Source organism: Cotesia typhae, unplaced genomic scaffold (assembly GCF_013202065.1).
Source record: "Cotesia typhae breed Kobodo isofemale line unplaced genomic scaffold, CoteBio_Ctyphae contig_48, whole genome shotgun sequence".
In the NCBI taxonomy this organism is placed as follows: domain Eukaryota; kingdom Metazoa; phylum Arthropoda; class Insecta; order Hymenoptera; family Braconidae; genus Cotesia; species Cotesia typhae.
Window position 1 is genome coordinate 5710337 of NW_027423756.1, and position 17206 is coordinate 5727542.

At 31.0% G+C, this 17206-nt stretch overlaps 1 long non-coding RNA gene across 2 annotated transcripts in view; it reads right to left on the reverse strand.

Moving 5' to 3' along the window:
• Nucleotides 1-16033, reverse strand: part of LOC141529761 (uncharacterized) — a 115833-nt gene extending 99800 nt beyond the window's left edge. For both annotated transcript variants that reach the window (XR_012479660.1, XR_012479661.1), the window contains exon 1: nt 15733-16033. This is a non-coding gene — a long non-coding RNA (uncharacterized LOC141529761). The remainder of the gene's footprint in view (nt 1-15732) is intronic.
• Between the last annotated feature and the right edge of the window lie 1173 nt (nt 16034-17206).

Genomic DNA, 17206 nt, shown 5'->3' on the forward strand with positions numbered 1-17206 from the left:
AAGTATTGCGATAGCTGCTTAACCAAATAGATGATCATTTCTGTTTATTAAAGTTGAATTAGTGGATTTCCACTGTTTCGTAGTGAATATTTACTATTTTGGATGTTTAAAATATACCGCGGTAAAAATTAATTTGAGTCTTGAAGAAAAGACAATTTATAAAGTAAGTTTTTCATCAATTATCATCAACTTAATATTATCACTAGAAGTTTGTGAATCTTTATCGAATCTAGATTTCGATTCGATATTAAAGTCGAACATTGAAAAGTTGAACTATTAGAATCTTTCAAAGTATTTGAGCGATTTGAATCCTTCCAGCATTCAATTTGACTTTCAAATTAAGTTATATGATTCAATCCACCTCGGATGATTTAAAGTTTCGATACTCGCACAATCTGATATCGCTGTGGGCAGTATGGAATACTCGTTTTAACGCCTCATACGTGGGAAATATTCATAGAAATAAGAAAAATCTAGAAAAATAACCTTTGGGCAAGATTTTTTCGGGATTTATAACAGTTTCACTAGTTCTGGCCACTCTAAACCTATGAAACTTTTATCTATCGATAAAAAATGATGAATGATGTGCAAATTTTTTTCATAAACACATAAGCGAATCATCTATTTCAGTAAAGTAATTAAATAATTTGAACTAACTATTATATTTTTAATTAAAAACTTCATTTCTATTTAATTCTCACTTCTTTTTTCCAATTTGTCTAGTCTAACACGATGAAAATTTTTATTAGAAATTTCGATCATTTCCATGTTAATATAGCTACTTTTTTTGTATGATTTAATCAAAACAACGATGTAACAGCAGAAGAACAAGCTTTTCATTATTCAGATTCTTTCCATGTTAGCATAAGAATCATACCTATGTGATCTATAGAATAATTATTACAAAGAATTTTAATCATTCTTATGCAAACAAAGGTATATTTTATACTCGCGTTACCCATAGGAATAATTATTTTTTTTGCAATATTAAAAGAGGAATTGTTCTTATGTTAACGTATGCAATATGACAATGTTACCGTGAAAATAAATCAAATATTGACCTATGAAAATTTTTTACAGAAGATCTCAATATAAAATGTCTAACAAAAAATATTTCACTAAAAACAAAGTATTAACCTTATTTTTCCTAGCTCATAATTTTTAAGATATCATAAAAATGTAAAATTTCTAATAATTAATACATTGCTCATTTTTATCAATTAAATATTATGTATTTGAATTTTAACAAATAATTCCAATAACTTCTATAACTCCGAATTTCAGAAAAATTTTACCACATTAAACGAAACAACAAGAGGAGTTTACAGCGAAAACGTATCTCGGCGCGAAATGTTGTGACGAGCACGTATAGCTCTGCGGATGGAGCCAATCAAGAAATCTGAAACGTCAGCAAGTTTACCAGAAGAGCGTCGTCGACGGTTGTTATCCCGTCTCTGGCAACTGGCTCCGTGACTTCGGACGTAAGCTCACTGCAGTGTGTGTTATATAGAAATCAACCAGCAAAATTTCCTTCTGAACATCAATTATCATTACCATCATCATGCTCATAATCTATATAATTAAGAAAATAAGGAAAATTTTGTCTCCAGCTTATTTTGACAAGAAAAAAAAACAAGTTTTTTTTAGTTAGATTTAGTATCATTAGAACATTATTGACTCGAATTTGAGATTTTTTTAAGTATTATGACTTTCAGCGATTTAGTTGATTTTGATATCATTAGATAGGTCATGAATTGAATTTCTGGCTGTTTACGATTTTTAAATCTTTAGATGGTAGTTAAATTTTTGTTAAATTTTTTAGAGGAGCTTTGAAAATTTTTTCTGAGTTTATAAGTTTGTTTTATCACATGTGTCCATTAAATAATAGATAATTGATCCTATTATAGAAATATTATTTCTCAAATTTACTTCAAAAAGTATCCCAACTGAGTATCCTAATATAATTGAAAATATAAAAAAATCATTAAGCCGAAGTTCTTCTACTTATTAGTGATTCACGGCAATTACACACTGAAAAAATAATATTTTTTTCCGATAATACTGTTTGTTCTGACAACAAAACTTAGTATTACTCTGCTAACAATACAAGGTATTTACCTCAGAACTAAACGTATACTACTACTACTACTACACTGTAAAAAATTTGCGGAGTGAACGCGGAGTAAACGCGGAGTGAACGCGGAGTGAATGATTTTTAATTGATTCACTCCCAGCGGGAGTGATCTTTACTCCGAGAAGGAGTTAATTTTTATTAATAATAAAATTCACTCCGCATTCACTCCCAAAATAAATGAATTTAGAAATAAATAAATTTTTGTAAAGAAAATATTTTTATAAACCCTTTTTATATTTAATTATTAAAAATTTAATTTATTATTTTTAATAATATTTAATTTTAATTATTATTATAATGTTTTTATATTTTTTTTTCATAAATTAATTATAATTAGATAAAATTTTGCTTTATTAAATAATGATTTTTGTTAGAATTGCACTGTACTTTTTTAACTATTGACGTTGTTAAAGATATACGCTCATCCCGCTGTTACACTCATTAAGAGCTTTCATTTCAGTACCCACATGCATTTTAATATATTTTTCATATATACATATATATGATATATATAAATATATTAAAAATTGATGTGGGTACTCAAATGAAAGGTCTTGGTGAGTGTAACATCGGGATGAGCTTATATCTTTAAAAATATTATTTGACAAGATACAATGTCATTTCTTAACTATTGACATTTTCAAAGATTTAAGCTCATCCTGATGTTACACTCATTAAGAGCTTTCATTTGAGTACCCACATGCATTTTTGATATATTTTTCATATATACATATATATAATATATATAAATATATGAAATAATTGATGTGGGTACTCAAATGAAAGGTCTCGATGAGTGTAATGTCGGGGTGAGCTTATATCTTTAAAAATGTTAATAGCTCACGAGATGCAAGGTCATTTCTTAATTATGTATCGAGAGATAGAGTATTTTCGACTGCAGTCTAAATAGTAAATACTTATCATAATAAATTGGCTATTGGTGAGAATAATATGAAACCATGAAAAGGCACAACTCCAAGTCAAGACTTTTCCAACGATACCAAATTTAACCATAAAAACCCATTTCATCATATAAATACACTGGCCACAAAATTTTACTTATTCTTTTAATAATATAGATTATTATTATTATTATTATTATTATTATTATTATTTGTTGATTTATAATAAATCATTTATAGTAAATTAATTTTGAGATTTTTTTGTAAAACGAAAATTCATCCTTATTTTATTTTTTTTAAAAACTCCGAACGCAAATGTTTTTCGGAGTGAAATCCGGAATCACTCCGCAAACAAAAACTCCGGATTCACTACCTACGCGGAGTGATTAATTACTTCACTCCGGAACTCCGAGTGATGGGAGTGAAATGGGAGTGAAATGGGAGTGAAATTCACTCCCGATTCACTCCGGATTTTTTACAGTGTACTACTCAGAAATATTTGTATACTGATTAACACAATATTCAGATTTGTATAGTCGAAATATCGAACTCAAACTGAAATGGGGATAAGTTTACTTTTATGATAAAAATAACATAATTAGTAAAATAATAAATGTTGATTATTAATTGAGGAGCTGACTTTCAAAAGAGTACCTTTTCATATTTTAAAAGAACAGTTTTTTTATCTTTTAAATATTACGTACTTCGAGAATTATAAAGATTTCTAAATGAAAATCGAATTGTAGCTTTATAACCGATCGCACTTTGTAGCTAAATTGAAAAAGTTCAATAAAAATATTTGTAATTGAAGATAGCCAGTTTTGTGTCTCGATTGATCAAAAATGAAAAGATACCCTTTTGAAACTCAACTCCTCAATTATTGAAACTAATTAATTTATTAATTTCACTAATTTATTAAACTGTAGTATTGCTACTTAGAATATTATTTTTACAACTAAACCCGAAATTGTTCGGAGCAAAATACCGATATTTTGATTGTAACAAAATTATGTATTCTAACAAGAACACTAATTTTTTCAGCTAATAGTTATGATTATTATTATTTTAAAAAATCTGTACTGATATATTTTTTCTGACGTCATCGTCTCGTCATCGATCGCTCAGAAGAGACAAGTTCCAGTGGCTGGTAGTGAAGCTGCAGAGAATCGGTGAAATAATAATGCCAATAGGTTAGAGTAAAATGGCAGAGCTGGGAGAAACAAGAGAGGGTAAGAGGTGGTGGTAGTCAGGACAAGGACAAGAAGGAGGATGAGGGGTAAAAAGCGAACACAGCCAAGCGACTAGAACGATAAGGGAGACCGTGGAACTTGATGGAATTCCATAGATCCACGTCGGCGTCGAGACAGAGTCGGCTAAGCAGCCATTTAAATGCAACCGATGTGTCTCGGGGAGCTATTACATCTGATGGACGGTTATTGACGCGCTCTGGCTTATATCGAGCAGAGCAGTACCACTACCAGAAGCAAGAGCAGAAGCAGAACCAGCCACTGCTACCGTTAACCCCTCTTCTCTATCATCCGCTTATTCGAGCCCATCTCGCTGATACCAACACACTCTACACCACACTCACGGGCTCCGATATTACCACCTACCATCGACTACTTATACTTATATATACATGTGGATTGTCGATGTGTCTATATGAAGCTTCAGCTAACCTGACACAGCCAGCGACCCTTGGGGATGAGTTGATCCACCCTAAGCACCCGCGCCCACTACCCGAATGTCCGTGTGGATCTAAGCTCTATGGCCCGCTACATATCGTGAATTGCTGGAAATTGTTGCGAAAGCGCTGTCGTTCCGGATAGAATAGAGGCTCCTACCTATCTCGGGTTTGGTGACGGCCCAGCTGAGGCGAATACCAACGATCGAATTACTGGATCCATAATACGGAGTACGTTCGTTGTATCAAGGTTTTTTTTTTTAGTTGAAGAAAAGTATGTTATTTATTGTTTTATATTTCAATTCTTGACTGAGGAAATTTTCGGCGCAATTATAAAGACTGAAGGATGGAAGAGGAGAAACAAAAAAAAAACTTAAAATGGTCCTAAAATTTCAGTAAAAACTAGCTAATTTTTTATATTCAATGATTTGCTCAGAATTTCATTTTTAGTTTGAACATTTTTCTTTTAATCAAAGTCCAAAATATTTTTCTTCTAAGATTTAATAGAATAATGTCCAAAAACTATAAAAATTAACGAAAAATATGTTAAATAAAAAATTTAGATCACTAAAAAAAATGTCATCATTTTTGCTACTTCAATATCAAAGCTATAATTTTATTTTAAGATATTTAATTCAGTTTAAATGATTTTAATTTCAATAAAAATAATTTTATCTTAGATTTTATCTTAGATCTAAATGTGATTTTAAAATAAAACAAATATTAATGAAATTTGGTTATTTTAATATTTGAATTCAAATTTTGGGTAAATAAATGAAAGATAGAAGAAAATTGATAAAAAAAATTCTTTAAAAAATTCTATTTCTTAAATTTTCTAATAATTTTCTCTACTATTGTAATAGTAAAGTTCTTACTGAATCTAAATAAAATTGATATAATTTTCTATCAATGTATTTTAAAAGCGGAAAAAAAATTTGATTGTAAAATAAAACAATACACTTTGCTCCGCGCTCATTCTTCGATCCAACATAATAATGATTATTACGATTTATATTATTACACGGCAGATTTAGTAAATTGAGGGCCGATAAAGTAATGTCTTAAGAGGAAGGGGAGGTTGATCGTCAAAAGACCCAAAGGTCTAAAGTATGGCTCTTAAGGATTAATCCTGATACTCCTGGGGCTGCCGCGACGGGGGTGCCAGCGAGAAGCCAGGAGCCAGCCGAGTCGTTGAATATAAGGGAAAAGGAGTGAGGATAAAGAAGGAAAAGAGAGGAGTCTCGTAGTCTCGGAAAGTGTGATATTATCTTAGCAAAAATATTACTCAGAAAATTGCCGGCGTGACTCCGTCCAGCCTCGTTAATTACCGTAAATTACCCATAATTATAAGGACTGTAAAAGTTTTTACTATCGTCGTGGGGCAACCCGCGAGGGGACCGTGATGCAGAGCCACACTGGGCCCACCTTGTCGCTGCGAACTCACCGAGGTGTGACCCCCGACCCTCTATTATACTATGAAACCTTACCAAACGAGACACTTTCCTAATAAAAGTTAACCCGCTTGACTACCTCGACAACCCCACCACCCGTCCCAGGAACTACGGGCAGGGTGTTGGTATGCGATTAGAGCCCCCTCGCTACACCCATAACCGACTCGAAAATGTCTCTCTCAGAAGTAGGACAAATGCGATAAGAAAATATTCTCGACTCGAAATCCCTTACGGTCTCGTTCAGGAGTCTGCTGGCTGACAGAGAGCCGGACTTACTACTTGCTTCGCTGCTTATACTCATACTTATGCTCATACTTACACAGTACCTCCACTGCTACTTCCTATCCGGATACTTTTTTTAAATATTATTTTTTTCTTTCATAAATTCATTTATATCTTCTTTATTGGTCCGATTAAGGAAAATAATTTTTCTCTGGAAATTTATCCCAGTAACTGTGATAGTAATTACTGATGAGTTGATAAATCAGGCAAGAATAATTTTTAATGAAAGTAAACTAATACAACAATACCGCCAACGATAAACGGGCTTATTTGAATTTAAAAATATATGATAGAAACATTCTTTTTAAAATTAGTTATTAACAGTTGAAAAATTTTGTATTTAATAAAATCTGCCTTGGATAAAAAAATTTAATAGTTTATAATATATTTTTTTTTTATTAAAAAAAATTTTAAGCAAAACAACTAATTGAATAGATTCTGATAAAAATTTTTTCCTCAGAGAAATCTCTTAGGGATATTTTAACAAATCTAATTTATCAGTTCCTAGTAAATCATTCTATCAGTCGCGATAGTATTTTTGTTGTTATATCACAGGAAATTAAATTAAAACATTGGTTTATTAGACTGGACAGCCATTTACTATAAATCTAAAATTTTTATTATTATTCTAATTTTTTTAATATTTTTTACACTTAAAATATAGTTTTTTAAATATAAAACTTAGTAATTACGATTTATACCAATAATTAATTCACTGTGAGATATCTCATGGGGTTAAGTAGCAATTTAGTTAAAATCCAAAAATTGATAAAGATAAAAAATAGTTATAAATTAATTACCATAATTAAAATAATTATAAATTAATGCTTCGATGAGCATCTTATTGAGTTTTGTAATGATAATTGAAATTGTATAGTAATTTTGGTCAGACTTTTCAATTAATCAACCAAATTTATGAATGAATCAAATGAACATTTGAAAAAAGTATCACCAGTATGTTAAAAATAGTAAACGTTGTTATTTTAGAGCAAAGAAAAAGCTTTACATAAAAAATGATTGAATTCTATCCATATTTCTTGCTGTACAGAGTACACAAATTTTTGGTATCTTTTTTAGCGACCTAATGGATTTTTGAAGAGACGAAAATAAAAAAGAAGTCGGAGAGAAGTGGAATTGGTGTAACTGTAACGCGATCGCGTGAAGGGAACATACGATCAGAACCAGCACAGCACAACCGGCAGCCATCAGTCAATTTCAATGCACTCTTTCGTTCTTGATAAACGGATATGCAAGCTTTATGGGCCACCTGTTGCACGTGTACGCGCGTCTCGTTCGTCCAACTTTCATACTCGTTTCCAGGAGTATGAAAACGGTAAATAGATTTTGCGTTAATCTCACTCAAACTTTTCAACTATTTTTTTCACACGTTTTTTTACAGATGCTTTTTTTCGAACCTACTTTCCGTCAGCACTGTTACCACTGATGGCTGATTCAATTACAACAGGGTCTGATGGATAATTTTTCTTTAAAATAATGCGTAATCAGCTTAGAAGGTCAAAATAATAAACTTTCAATGTTACTCTACATTCTTTACATTTTTTTGGAAACAGTTAAACTATAAATAAAAAATTTAATTCATATAAAAAATTTATTTAGTGTTAATTTAATAATATACCTGGATCATTTTAATTAAATATATAAGTTGAAATTTTAATTATTATCCAGAAATAGGAACCAAGTACACTCAGTAACTCACGTCAAATCAATTTTTGATAAACAATCGGATCATGTATGACTTGACATTGTTCATATATAACGGCACGAGGCTATGAACGTAAATTATTATATCATATTAAATGAAAAAATATTAGTACATTTTTTGATGGAATAATAAATTATTGTCAAATTAATTCCTGAGAAGAGTAAAAAAATTAATTTCGTCATAGAACTTAAAACCTCAAGCTTAACTTTCTTATAGTAAGAAATTTCAACGACCATTCGCCCTCTATTGAAGACTTTTAATACTACCATTGATCAAAAAATGATGTATGAGCAATAGGATGTGCGGAAAAAACCGAGAAATTATATTTTTTTAATTGATTTTGAAATTTCGACAGAAAATGCTTTTAAAATTTGAGCTACAAAAAAGGTCTCTTATGTTCTTTCGGTAAATTTACTGTTTTAAAAGTTATAAAGACTAAAATTGGATATGATCATCTTAACTATTTTTTTCACCTTTGGTGAAATTTTAAAAATTCAATGAATACGAAAGAACTAAAAAATTACAATTTCATAGAAATGTATGAAAAATAAAAAAATTTAATATTTGATTAAAAAATTGTTCCCATAAATTTGAAGGCTCTCTAACAATAAATCGACAAAGTAAAAAAAAATTAATAACGTTTTAACTTCTTCCTCTTATAGAAACCCTTCAGACTCATCCGTGTATAAATTGCAGCCCATTGTCGTTAAAACACCTTTATCGCACTTAACGAACAACAGAGGCTCGAGGAGTAGGAGAAGTATATCCGTATACTATTATTATATATTATCCACAAAGTATATCCACAAAATATACATGTACAAACATACACTACAAAGTATCCTCTATCTGGTGGATGAAACTCTCTCGAGTAGGATGGAATAACCCGTGGAAAACGGGAGTACTCGGTTCCCACAAATCACCAGCAATCTTGATTTACTTGTGTTTGCCCATTGGTTCAGTATCACTTGTACAATATAATAGTATAAAGTGTAATATACCCACCGCAGAGTCGGAGAGGAGAGGTCTAGACGATCTGCACGTAGACTCTACAGTCGGTACCTTTATTTGGAGTTTGCCGGTGGTTCTACTGAGCTTTCAATGCCACTCCTGCTACTGCTACTGCTACTGCTCCTGCTACTGCTACTGCTACTGATACTGGAACTGGTGCTGCTGGTACTGATGTTGCTCCTAAGCAACTAGCCATATCCGGTTTACCATTAGGAAGCTCTAGATTAGCTGTGTGACTTTAGCTTCCCCTCCAATGGAATAACCAAGATCACAGTATCAACTCCATTAATACATTTATTATTATTAAACTCTAGGCAAAACAATTTATGTGTTATCTCTGTTAATATATCATCGAATGTTTTTTTCGTTCAAAGAGGAAATTTATGACATTTCTTATGTTTTTAAAATTATTAGAATTTAGAGTCTATTTTTACACCCAGTAGTCCATAAATTTCTATTTCGCTCTTACATTTAATCAGTTAAGTTCTTTCTGGATGAATATAAATTCCCCAAAAAACTTAGAGATGAGCTAAAGCGTTGAATAATGGATAACGTATGAACTGATTTTGATGATTTTATACGTTTGTGAGCTATTGAACACTGATAAAAAAAAAAAGAACTAGATTCAAAAGAAAAAAATTGAAACCAAAAAAATTATTTTAAAGAGTTGAAGGATCATTTAGAATCATGCATAAAAATTCCTAAACTAAGAAATTATCAGTTTTATTTGATTCAGAAATTTTTTTGCTTAATTCAAAATAATCGGACTCTTCAAAATGGTATTCTTGACTCAAGACTTTTTTCTTTGAATCAAAATTCTCTTAAATTTTTACAACTGTTGCTTGGATCTTATTGAATTGAATATAATTGGATCCCAAAAATTAATTTAGTAAAAAATTGGATAGTTATTTTGTAAATGACAACTTTTGGAAATTTTTCAAAAACGATATCTTTTGAGAAAATTAATTGATTTTGATGCAGTTTGCGATACTTGATGCAGTGGTTTTTAATTAAACTTATTAGATAGGGACAAAAGTCAATAGACTCGTTCAGAAGTTACAAAATGAAAAAACAATTTTTGGAAAGCTCAATTTTTAAGAATCTTGATCTAATGAATTGATTTAACCAATTCGGTTCAAATTTTTATAAGATATAAGCAACTATAGTCTGTTGGAACAATGGACCCTTTTGCAAAAAAATCACTAATCAATAACAGAAATGACTAATTAATATTCAGCGAATCGAAGGATAGACTAGATTTTATATAATATAAATAATAGAAGAGGAGAGCGGTAATAGATAAAGAGGGTCGAGTTTGGGTGACGTTGAAAATAAATATCAGTGTCATTGAATGATGATGAATTAAATGGATTTATATAAATGCATTCGTTAGCTGTTTTATTCTAGCGGGTAGGATATGATGTACACCTCGGTAACGAATAACAAAATGGACGGACAATTTTAACCCAGTACGTCCATTCTGGGATGATTTACAAGCATTAGCGAATATTAATTTCAATATACGTTTTACACACTGGAGTTGTGAGTAGTGGCGAGTGATGAGGACAAAAACGATAGATAGACGCGGGTAACCGGAAGCGAAAGAGAGTTGCCCCAAAAAATGAGTTTAGTTTGAGTCTTGGTGACGAGGTGGAGGGGTGAATGGGGTGAAGGGAGAAAAGCCCCTCCCACAGTGGGAGAAGAGACGGGTCGACGCCGCACGTCCCGAGCTACAAATCAACTGTTCTGAACAAATTATGAATGATATATTCGTTCCACACATTTGATATATTTCTGTCTCTCTACGAATACATATTCGGGTGTCCGCTGCATCCAACTGCAATACCCACCAAATGGTTAAAATATGCCGACGTTCTGCCACTATTTTCTTTCAAAACTCCAGAGCGTTATCAGTGTCACATATTTAATCCAAAAAATACAAAAAAACAATTTTTCACGTGTCATTTTTCAAAAATGCCTTTTGTGTTTCGCTCGAAAATATATTAAACGACGCTTAATAAATTCATTTTTATTTCCTACATTGTTTACCGTGTTTTCATTCTATTTTTGTGGAAATACACTACACAACAAAGAATTATTTCAAAATAAGTGATTCAAAGAAAAATTATTTTGCACGCCTCATAACGCAAAGGCCTTTCAATCGCTTTAATTACATTCACATTGCACTTGTAGGATAATAAAATTTTATGAATATTAAAAAAAAAAGATTTAATATTTAAAAACAAAATTCATGTCATTTATTAGAAAAAAAAGCAATTGAAAAAAAATTTCAATTATTTTCTACTTATCTATGCTCTTTATAAACACTCGAGTTACCAAAATAATTAACGATTCAACGCAGTTCGTTTTTTGTTGTCTTTAAAATTACTTCGAGTGATGATTACGTCACTATTTGTTGAATTATTTATATACCACGTGTGTTTAAGGCGACTCACTTTATATGCAAATTATTTTTCGATTCAATTATTAAGAATCATAAAATTTTTTATTTTCCGTTTTACCATGTATTTTTTTTCATTCAAAAATTTAATAAGGATAATTTTTGATTTTTTTTTTAATTTTTATAAATGCTAATTAACAATTGCTTTTTCCAATTTATTAGTAGCATTGTATGAATTTTCTATTATAAATTTTATAGTTACAAAAAAATATTTAGCAAAACGTCGCAAATAAATTGATCGATAACAATTAAAAAAAAGGCATGTAAATAATAAAATAAACGAAGCTGCGATAGCACCCTAATGTTGAATGTACGGCATAACCGAAATGTTTAAATTTTGAGCATAACATCCGCAATAACTTGCTGCTATAAAAGCCATCGCCAAATCAAATTTCGACGTGATTCATTGGGCGGTATAAATTTGGGTATCCAGACAGGAGAAACGTCGGTGACGTGGACATGTGTTTCTCTCGGATTTCTCTCCTCTAGTAATAGGTATCTATTATAACATCTCTTTCTCACACATTGATATAAACTAAAACGGCATTTATTCATCCAGCTCAAAACTATAGGTGGCTCTTCTCTACAAAACACAACCACCTCCCACAACGAGCAAACGACTCTGTCGATCATTCTCGCTCTGATGGGTGTTGTACATCGGTTTGCGTTACCGAGTGGACAAGTGTCATGATATCCAATCATCTATTCCATTCTTCCTAAATTCATACGTTTTTTCTAGTAGTTTTATTATTTTATTTTTATTTATTTGTACATAACTGGTGGGAGTTTTGTTGTGTTTCTCTTTTTTCGCTTTTCCATCTATTTTTTCACTCCAATAAACGAACCACCGACACTGGCCACTTTTTCATTTCTCTGCTCTCATCACCCGCCGCGGGTGTTTTTTGTTGCTCCATGCACATACTTTCTGTGTGTATAATTTAAACTAGTGTAGTGACTCTTTTTTTTAGTTAAGATAAAACTACAAAAGTTTTCGCGCCTTTGCTGGCTCAAGGAGGATGCGAGCATCTTAAAGATATCGCGCACTCGAGACCGCCGGCTAAATTTCCAATTCTACGAGGGAAAAAGTAAAAAGTCCGAAAGAAACAAAAGCGGAACTTTGTTGAGGGCTTGAGATACAAAAGCTTTTTTATGCTATGAAGAATATTACGAGATAATTAACATAAACATTATGAGAAAAATGAGCTATGAAATATTTTTTGAGTTATTATTTGAACAAGTGATGTTAATTAAAGCAAAGATGATCTAAAAATTTTTGAATTTTAAAAAAGAAAGATAGTATAGATAAGATTTTTTTAAATTTATCGTGTCTGCTTGGTAACTTTTATGTAAGATTTTTTAATTGAAACTCTGAGGAGTCCTATAATTGATTGTTTGAACTTCCAACTTTTTATAAAAAAATCAAAGCTTTGAATATTATTTTTCCTTCAAAACAATTGAAACCAAATAAAAACAGCTATTAATTCAATAAAAATTCTCATTTCTTTTTATAAATGTTTAAAGGAATTCATCTAATAGGAATATGATAGCCAATCACGTCATAGATAAATTAGTTATCATAAATTCTGACTTTTAATCAAATATATCAAATCTCTGAAGTTTATTTTTCTTCGAAATTATGAAATACGAAATTATATATTGATTTAATAGAAATTTTAAATTATTTTAGAAGAAATTTGAATATGTTACAATTTATGACGTTGCTTGCGTCATGGTCACAAGAAATGCCAACTTTCTATTAAATTTCAAAGCTCTATCATTATTTTTTTCCCTTGAACAAGTGAAACTGAGTAAAACTAGACCATCATTTGATAAAATAAATTCAGAATTTTATTTTCATAAAATTTCTCGCGGATTGAGAAGGTTTCTATAAATATGGCGCTATTGAAGGCTTGGTCATAAAAAACTACTTTTTATGAAACATTAAATTTGTTCATGAAATCAAGTAGAAAATAATTGTGATTCTTAAGCATCAAGAATAATTCGAAAAGAAAATAAATTAGCAGTGTCGAAGATAGAGTTTGCTCAGCAGATAGGTTGCAGAGGGCGTAATGTGATACTAGCAATGCAGGCTAGGGATTATCAGAGAACCGGAGAAATCCGCGGCACGAGCATGCACGAAAAGGGAGGGGGTGGAAATAAGCAGAACGCAAGATAAGAACATCCTACCCGACACGATGTCACGTACCCTTTTGAGTGTGATGGTTTTCCTCTTCTCGCACGCAATATACCGCTCCGAGTATTGCCAACACGAGCTAAATACATTCTGGCTCTCCAACCTCGTTTCCATTCTCTCAAATACTATTATTCTTCCTTTTATTGTTTACCACGGTTATTATCATTATTATTATTATGATTATTATTATTAAACCAAAAGTAATTAACAGAAAGGGAAAAATAAAATTTTATTATGACACCAAGTGTAATTGTTTGTTTTTATGGGAACATTTAAGCCGGGCATAATTTTCTCTTAGACATTATGCATATATATAGTGTATAGATATAGATAGATCTTTGTGTACAAGTAGACGAGCAAAAGTGCCAAGGGAAGAAGGAGGAAGGTGGAGGGTGGAGGGTACAAGGGTTATGGCAGTCGAGATAGCAAGGCAAAACGAGGGAGAAAGCAATCAGAACTTGGGCCATTGCTAGATATTACTGAGACGTGAGAGATGTCTCCTCAATCATATTAATTGCTTAGATAAACGTTACCGAACGGCAATGGCATCAACTTACCTCCAACTAACATAACTACCACATTATAAATCTAAATCACTCATACATTATTAAATTATTTTACTTTTTATTTTTATTGCAATTTATATTGTTGAAAATTTTAAGAAATTAATTTTTAATAATTAAAAAGCAAATGAGTTTTTATTAATATTATTTTAGAATAAGATTTTATCTAAATGTTTTCGCATTTAGATAAGAAAAGTTGTTATTATTCATCATACCTTGTAGCTTGAGGCTAGAAATAACTTTTTTTTCAAATAAAAATTTTAATTTTGAAAATTAATGAAACATTTACAACTTTTAAGCGATAATTAGTAACATTAAATTGAAAAAATTTAAATCAATAATTTAAATTTACCATGAATTTTAAAATTTAGTACTACACCGCAAAAAAAAAAATTTCCGTACAAAAATTTTTAGAAGTTAGAATTTTTTTTTATTTCCCCGACTTATCACCGAGTTCTAACCATTAAATTGACAACGAACGTAAACTTTTAACAGAATTCATAATACTGACATTACGAAGCATTTGACCATTTTTGGGATTTTTTTGACAAATTAAATATGCCATTAAAAAATTTTTAAAAATAATTTCTTACGCAAAAATTGTAAAATACCATAAAAAATTTTTTTTTAAATAATTTTCTGGAGCTAATTAATTTATAAAAAAAAAATATTAAATTCCAACGTAATCAGAATTCAATATCGAATTATCGAAAGTACCACTTTCATGTATTATTTAATTTTGTAATTAATTCCTTTGCACGAAATTAATTTACTACCAACCGGACAAGTATCGATATCAATTAAAATTTTTTAAGTATTATTCAATAAAAACTTTCCTGTAAAATTGAAAAACAATTTCCAGAAAATTGATATTTAAAAAAGTAAGTTTATCTTTCTTGCAAAAAAAAAAGTGTTCTATTATATTTGTAATTTAAAAAATAAAATTCGAGGAAAAGAAGCTTTAACCCTCTAACAATGACTCGTAAATGCCGCGTCATACTTTACGACAAAAGAAATCACACATACTAGGATATGCAACAGGTATATCGGGTTGAGTGCTGTTCGTACCGAGATAACGATTGTTCTTTGCTGACGTATCAAGTTACATTCACATAAGTGACTTCGTTTACATCCGCTGTATTCTGTTAACACCAGAAAATAACAGCCCTTACTTATATTAGGTACAAGCACAAGCAAAAAGCTCAGCAGCCATAGATTCTCCCGGAATATATTAATAAAATACCAATCTGAATAAATAATTATACTTGCACTTTTCTTGCGTCTAATAGATTTAAATAATTATAATTATAATGCAAGATCTACATACTTGTAGTAACTGCTTCGAGTATACGTGTAAGTGTTGCGGCACAGGTCACAGTACGTGCTTGGGATGACGACTCAGCGTATATAAAACAGGCTGACCGACTACGCCGTTGGACGGATGAGTTTACTCCGCGAGTTCTGCGAGTTCAGCCAGACACCACGTTTAATCTTGTGTCAACAAAGGTTAATATCGTTGATCAACTGCCAAAGAATATAGGCACCAGCCTTCTAATTTTAAAAGCATACTCCTCGTTTTCACGCTGAAAAAAAAATGTCAGGTTAATTTTTACAAACTACCCTATTCATTCAATCTTGACAATTTTTTACTCACGTTAAACAGCACGTTAAACTTCAAGTGCATTTTTAACGCTTTGAAATTTATTGTAATGTATGAAATTTAATTCAAAATGTATTTAACCGATTTTCAGAATTTGTTCGAAATAGAAAATGCTGTTTTTAAACAGACAAAGTCATCAATTATTAATTTTGAGCTTTTATTTATTAAAAATAAGGATGTGTAAAAATTAATTTAAAACAACTAAGAATTGGATATGCAGTGACGAAAGTTGGTATCAATTACGACTTGTCAAGGAAAGAAATTTTTAAAATTTTCAAAAATCAAAAAAAAAATAGTAGTTATGGAAGTTTTATGACCGGACCGAACTCAAAATTTGCCAGCAAGAGCTTTTCAATAGGTACTAAAAAATTAAGAAAATCAAATTAAAATTTTTTTTCAATTTGTCCTTAAAAGTTTTTGAACCAAATAAAGTTTACCTAACCTAAGAAAATTTTTTTGGTTCAAGAACTTTCCTGCTCAATTATTATTATTTATTAGTTCACGTTGTACAGTTTTTAACCATTTTACATAAATTACTTTACTTATTTACTTCATGACTAGGGCACAGTTTTACATTTAGTATTATCTATAACATAACTATATATATTTTATCTTATATAATATTTATTGCACTGCATCTGTTTACTCGTCTCTTTTTCCTGCTTTCTCAATTGCTGCGATCAGACTGCACACTTCACGTACTGGGGGCCCTCTTAAAAGTTCTTTGATTAAGAAGTCCAGATCTGCCTGATATTTGTTTTCTGTCAAAGACTGGATTACTTGCATTGTTTTTTCACTGCATAAGTTTCTGGCTTCTCTGCATGTTAACAGATGCGCAATTGTTTCCTGCTGACTATTACAGATACGGCAGGTCGAATCTTTGTATCCTTTTTTAAAGCAACGGTCAACGCTGCCGCATCTTAGTCTGGACCACACTTCTTTCGTCCAGCTTTCACCAGTTTTGTCTTTCCAGTAGTCCTCGCAGCCTTCTGAGGTTTTTATGAACTTGTATAGTGGGCAGTAAGTTGACTTAAACACCATTTCTCTGGTCTTCTTCTCTTCCAGGACTTGTAGTACTCCAAAACCTACTTCTAGTCTTTGCTGCACCTCGTCTTTACCTCCTACGAAAGTGACTTCACCA